This window comes from Triplophysa dalaica, chromosome 4 (assembly GCF_015846415.1).
Source record: "Triplophysa dalaica isolate WHDGS20190420 chromosome 4, ASM1584641v1, whole genome shotgun sequence".
NCBI classification, from domain to species: Eukaryota; Metazoa; Chordata; class Actinopteri; order Cypriniformes; family Nemacheilidae; genus Triplophysa; species Triplophysa dalaica.
The window spans coordinates 23669652-23675651 of record NC_079545.1 but is presented as its reverse complement, the minus strand read 5'-3'; the positions used below and the strand labels follow the sequence as shown (position 1 = coordinate 23675651).

Below are 6000 nucleotides of genomic sequence, written 5' to 3'. Positions count from 1 at the left end.
TCTAAAAAATGCTGGGTTATTTGTTTAACCCAACAGCTGGGTTGAGCCTGTTGGGTCATTTTGTTGGGTTATTTTCTTAGTGTTGGGTCATTTTGTTGGGTTATTTTCTTAGTGTTGGGTCATTTTGTTGGGTTATTTTCTTAGTGTTGGGTCATCTTTTGAGTAACCCAAACGCTGGGTTACCAGTTGGGTCCAATTGAGTGACAGTGAGAGAGTAAACCCCTCCCACTCATCGACGCATCAGACAAACTTTACCTTCGCGGGCATTTTGATCCACCTCATCTCGAAAAGTTGTTATTCGGAGAAGAAAAGGTATGTTTACGAGTTTTTAATGTATAAAACTATTACTGTACAAAAAAAATGCAAAAGTATGCAAAATTCGGCTGTTCGCATTAGGTTTGAAAGTAACGTTACAATCTAGCTTCGTTAGCTTTGTATAGCTAGTCTGTAACGTTATGCCCACGTTGTTCTAATTTACAGCTTTTTAATCATTTAAACTTCCTTTTTGGTGAACATTTCCTCTGAAATGTGTGACTTGTGTGAGGAATTTAGTTAAGTAACTTACGCATCTTGATATTAGTTTAAGGCCGACACGAGAGAGCGTCGTGTCAAAAGCAAACATCCAGCAATTTTTTTTATTTTAAATACCGCTAATGTTCGGTGAGGGAACTTAGATTTAAGAGTCTTTTAGACGAGAATGTAGTTGTTAAGAACACAAATACGTGATTTATATATAAACATAACGCCTCTTTGAGAATTTGTTAAGACGCTGTCGGAGGTGTGAGCTTCAGGCTGTCAGCGGTCGTGTCTCCGTGGAGAGCAGCTCTATCTCGGCCATTGCCTCGGGAGTAGCCGCTCTTATAACGTTAGTGGTTAACAATGCGATATAATTAATTTTGGGTATATGGGACAAACAATTGTTGCTCTTTTTAGACTTCTACTTATTCCCGAGTGTGTCGAATTAGTTAAGAGTTGTGTTAACGTTTATAATATTATTTTTTTAAGACTGTATTTCACTTTCTGTACAAGATCACACTCTTCTTTTTCCCCCCCACTGACAGGATGCAGAATAACAGCTTATATTAATGGATCATTCTATTCAAGAGAAAGTCACTGGAACGTGGATGTTTTCATAACAGGCTTAAAGGTAAACATTATTTAGGTAAAATGTTAATGTACTTCTTTATATGTTTATTATAATCCATTGTGCTCTGGGTAGGCCAGTTTCCTTACATTCTTCTCTTGTCTCTTTTTCTCTTTATAGATGAACAAATTGATAAAGAAACCCTCCTGCTGAACATCCACTTCCAAAAGTGCACACCACACTGTTTTCTACAAACTCCCAGGAAAAGAATCCTCTTTAGTAAGACTGCTCCGTGGATATTTTAGGTTAAGCAGTGCTAAAACCAAAAGAACTAACGCTCTTTAAAATGTTTTGTGAGTTTATATGAAGAGGAAAGTTACGGTGTCCCTTTTTCACATCCATAACGCTTGTTTATTTCTTTTTTTATAGAAAACTTGTGCATAGACTGATATTTTATCATATAAATGCGGTTCTATCAACAAGGGTTTAGTAAAATACTTTTTATAGTGTTTTTATGTCGCATCCATAACGCTGGAATTGACCTAAAGCATTTTACTCGTGCCACTTTGTTAACTGTATATGAATTTTTGAAGTGTTAAGTTGTCTAACTATTTATATTTACTTGTGCCACTTTAATAACCTTGTTAAATGTATATGTTAAAATCTAAACTAATGTTATTTATTTAAGTTAATTTTCCTTAAATATGTATAAACATACATTTCATCAAAGTGTTTTATATGCCATTTTATTGTTCATTGAGCATAACATATTGCATGTTTTTATGAATTCCTTTTGTCTTGCATTTTGATCCTTAATAAAACTATTGATTCTTACTGATGCCTCGAGTATTTCTCTGTGATTTTGTTATTATTATTTTTAAACATTTCGGGTTTGTTTTAAACCAGCAATGTAATTTTTAAGCAAAAGTTGATTTACATAAAACAACCCAGCATGTTGGGTCAAAGATATAACCCAACTGGCTGGGTTAAAATAACCCAACGCTGGGTTTGTCCATATTTGACCCAACGTTGGGTTACCAAAATAACCCAAATTGGGTTGTTTTAACCCAGCCTTTTTTTAGAGTGCAGCTTATCAGTGGTGAAAGAACCCCTACAGTCCATTTGACCCAGCATGAGCAACCCAACTGTGTGTTTACAGTACCTCAAACAACCCAAAATTATGACCCAGCACGATTAACCCAAAAATGTGTTTACAGAAATAACCCAGAATTTTTTAGAGTATGTAAGACAGACAGTACAATTTGGACTTCTAAACTATTTTCATGTCATTGTATCTCATGTTGAGATATATACGTCTATATAAAATAAAAATTAAACATTCATATTCACGGATGCTCAATTATTAATTTGTTTTGATTGATATTGAGATTCATACATTTCTGAAACCAAAAACATAATCTTTACTTAATATCCTAATGATTTTGGCATAAAACAAAGATCTATAATTTTTTACTTTTACTAAAACTGTTCCAGGGCTACTTAAGGTTTTGTGATCCAGGGTCACATATATGTTGTTTAAAATTTCTCTATAATACAGAAGCTGTGATGTTCAGCTTTAGAGAGCCCAGAGACAACTACACTCTAAAAAAAGGCTGGGTTAAAATAACCCAATTTGGGTTATTTTGGTAACCCAACGTTGGGTCAAATATGGACAATCCCAGCGTTGGGTTATTTTAACCCAGCCAGTTGGGTTAAATCTTTGACCCAACATGCTGGGTTGTTTTATTTAAATCAACTATTACATTGCTGGTTTAAAACAAACCCAAAATGTTTGAAAATAATAAAAATAAATTCACAGAATTACTAGAGGCATCAGTAAGAATCAAAATTTAAGTTTTATTAAGGATCGAAATGCAAGACAAAAGGAATTCATAAAAACTTGCAATATTTTATTGCTCAATTAAAAATTAAACGGCATATCAAACAAATTGCACTACATGAAAAGTTTTTATTCTTAATAGCTGGCTTCATGGAAAATAAATAAGCAATAATGTGAATAAGTAACTAATTAATACATTCATTTAGAATGAAAAACATACATTTAAAAATGTATCCGTCATGTTTACATAAAAGTCTGACATCGACGACACTCCTCCCATCCGTTCTCTGATTGGGCATTCGCAAGGATTCCTGGGAAGGGGACTTAAGGGGAGTCTGAATCAATACGGGCTTTGCCGAAGACTGCATCGAGGGCACAAAGGAGGCGCTGGCGAGCAGACTTCTGAGAGCTTAAAAGACAAATGGGACACACTACGGAGCCATAGACCACGCATAATTTAGTCCACAAGACCGCAAGTCCACATGAAGTGCGCCATTTGGGAAAGGGCCTCAGTCTTTCCTCTCCCTTGATGAATGTATACCGACATTGGACACTCCTGCTTTAAGTGATTTTACCTTATGAAAGCTGCATTGAAACATTTTTGCTTTGTATTTGTATAGATCACAAAACATTTCAGATCGATTTAAACCCGTGCAGGCAGTGAGTCAGAACTGTAAGACTTTTATTTGAAGTTTCCAAGTGAGTTTCATAATATGAGAAACACTGAGGTCACATGCACGTACAGTAAGGGCCCATAGACCAGTATGAGGATGACAGACAAGTCAAAGTTTAGGTGAACTGAAGAAAATTTAATGAAGAATTGCTTTTTATGGCAGAAGTCATACTTGATAAGGAGTTTTTGTTGTTCAGCTTACACCTTAACAAATTCACTATCGTTGTCATATGTACAGGGTTCTGCATGCAGAGTGTCAGGAATATGTCTAATACTGTGCGTGTGCATCTGTGTGTGTGTCTAGGTGTGCGTGCATGCGTGTGTGTGTATGAAAACTTAGCATTTATAGAAAGATTTATTTAAACGATTAATTACTAATTAAGTATTAATCAATCATGCAGTAATTGATAGGATATTAAGAGAAGAGGCGGAGAATCTAAGTATTTTATATTTCTTAATATCATCACATATCTAGTCACATGCACATTTCAATATTACATTGTTTCTGCAGCTACACATGTTGGTTTATTGATTTTCTGTTCATTGTCATTATATGATTGTTAGTCTAAGATGCTTATATGACCAGTGTAGCTTAGTATTTTTTAGAAATAATAAGAATGAATCATTAAATTATGTTAAAAACCTTTAACATTACGGGGACCAGTATCAAAACCAACACCACAATAATGAGAACCCAATATTTGTGTGTCAGGAACTTGTGGTACAGAGAGTCTGTAGAAGGGATTAAGGACTTTGTGTCTGCAGAAAGATATAAAAGACAGCTGTTATAAATGTCATTTTTTTGTCTTTTAAACATTTTTGTGTTTCTCAGCAAGCTCTTAAGCACTGTTTGAAGTTTTCTACCTCTTGTATCATTATTATCCAAGGATGGAAATGGACTGGGCAGATCTGTAAGTATAAATATGTAATTTATTAGTATATTATTGTAAGAGTAAAATGATGCATAACAAAGTAAAAAAAAAACTTGAGAAACAAAAGCTTGAGAAACTTACCTTTATAATATGCATATGAGGTTAGGTTCTGTAAATGTGAGGGAAGAAAATGTGTCAATATATCTGCACTCACCACAATGCATTGCAAATTAGACTGTGTTCATTGATCTCTAGAGATCAGTAGGCTTACATTTGATTTGAGGTGTGTTGCAATTTTTTTGTATGCCTCGTCATTCATCGGACATTTAAGTAATCCAACATCTTCATTGAACAGACAGTCCACTGCAAATGTGTTATCCCTGTTTACAGCATTATTGCTGTCTGGTACAACTTTCTCATAGTCAAACGTGGGATGTAGCACCACCAAGACGACTGGTTTGTGAACTATATGAAAACCGAAAAGTTCAGACTTCATCATGCAATCATGTTGATAAGATATTCTTTAAAAGCTTTTAACAATGTAAGTGACCTTCACTGGTGTTAAGTCGATCTAGTGCAGCACTAATGTCTGTTCCAGCACGAGAGACAATGGAGACGAAATCAAGTACAGCATCACATTTATGAGTGTTTTTCTGCTTCAGGCCTCGTATTCGCCTTAATTTTTGCTTGAAATCCTCTTCAACGGAATTCATTATCTGGATTCAAAAGAGATAAAGATAAAATATTTGGAAAACAGAAATGATGAATAAATCCTAATGATGATGTAACACAAAACTTTTTCAGGGCTTTCTTATATAGATTCAAGGATTTTTTATGCAATCAAAAAAGGGAGAGTAATCTTTCGCAGGAACTTAATATAGAATGGAAGGATGCAAGGGAAGGATATAGTGTACCTGGACCATAACTTCTCAGGAACCTTCTTCACTTCTTGTGCCTTACTTTTTCACAGTGCAGTTGGAGAATTGAGTCAAGATAGCCGAGCTAGATTGATTTCTCGCTGAAGGATAGAGGAGAGAGAAAACAAGAAAGCATGAGGAGGATCCTATAAGGTAAAAGGCAGATTGAATATTAAAGTCTGCATAGCCCAGAAGTTGCCGTTGGCTTCAGTATTCAAAGACAATATCTAATGACAAAAATAAAGTGTTTGGCTTCTTTTACCCCATGCAAATCGATTTCATTCCAAACAGCTGTATTAAACTCCACATTACAGATACATTGTGAATGAACACTCTTAAAAATAAAAGTGCTTCATGATGCCATAAAATAACAGTTTTGTCGAAGTGGTTCAATAAGAAACATCAAAAGGTTCATTGTGGTGAAAAGGGTTCTTCATAAAAGGTTAAGAATGAGATGGTTGACTGAATTGTTTCTTTGCGGAACCAAAAATGATTCTTCTATGACATTGCTTTTTTTAAATTGTCACCTTTATTTTTAAGAGTGTACATTTCACTGCAAATTTTACACACAAATTAGTTTAGTTCAAAGGTTACTAAGCAAACACACCCATTTC

The 6000-nt window shown here is 34.8% G+C and overlaps 1 long non-coding RNA gene across 1 annotated transcript; it reads left to right on the top strand.

Moving 5' to 3' along the window:
- The first annotated feature begins 222 nt into the window (after positions 1-222).
- On the top strand, positions 223-1343 carry LOC130418842 (uncharacterized). Its single transcript, XR_008906416.1, has 3 exons — positions 223-312; positions 1062-1147; positions 1265-1343. It is a non-coding gene; the product is annotated as an uncharacterized LOC130418842 (long non-coding RNA).
- Positions 1344-6000: the final 4657 nt, after the last annotated feature.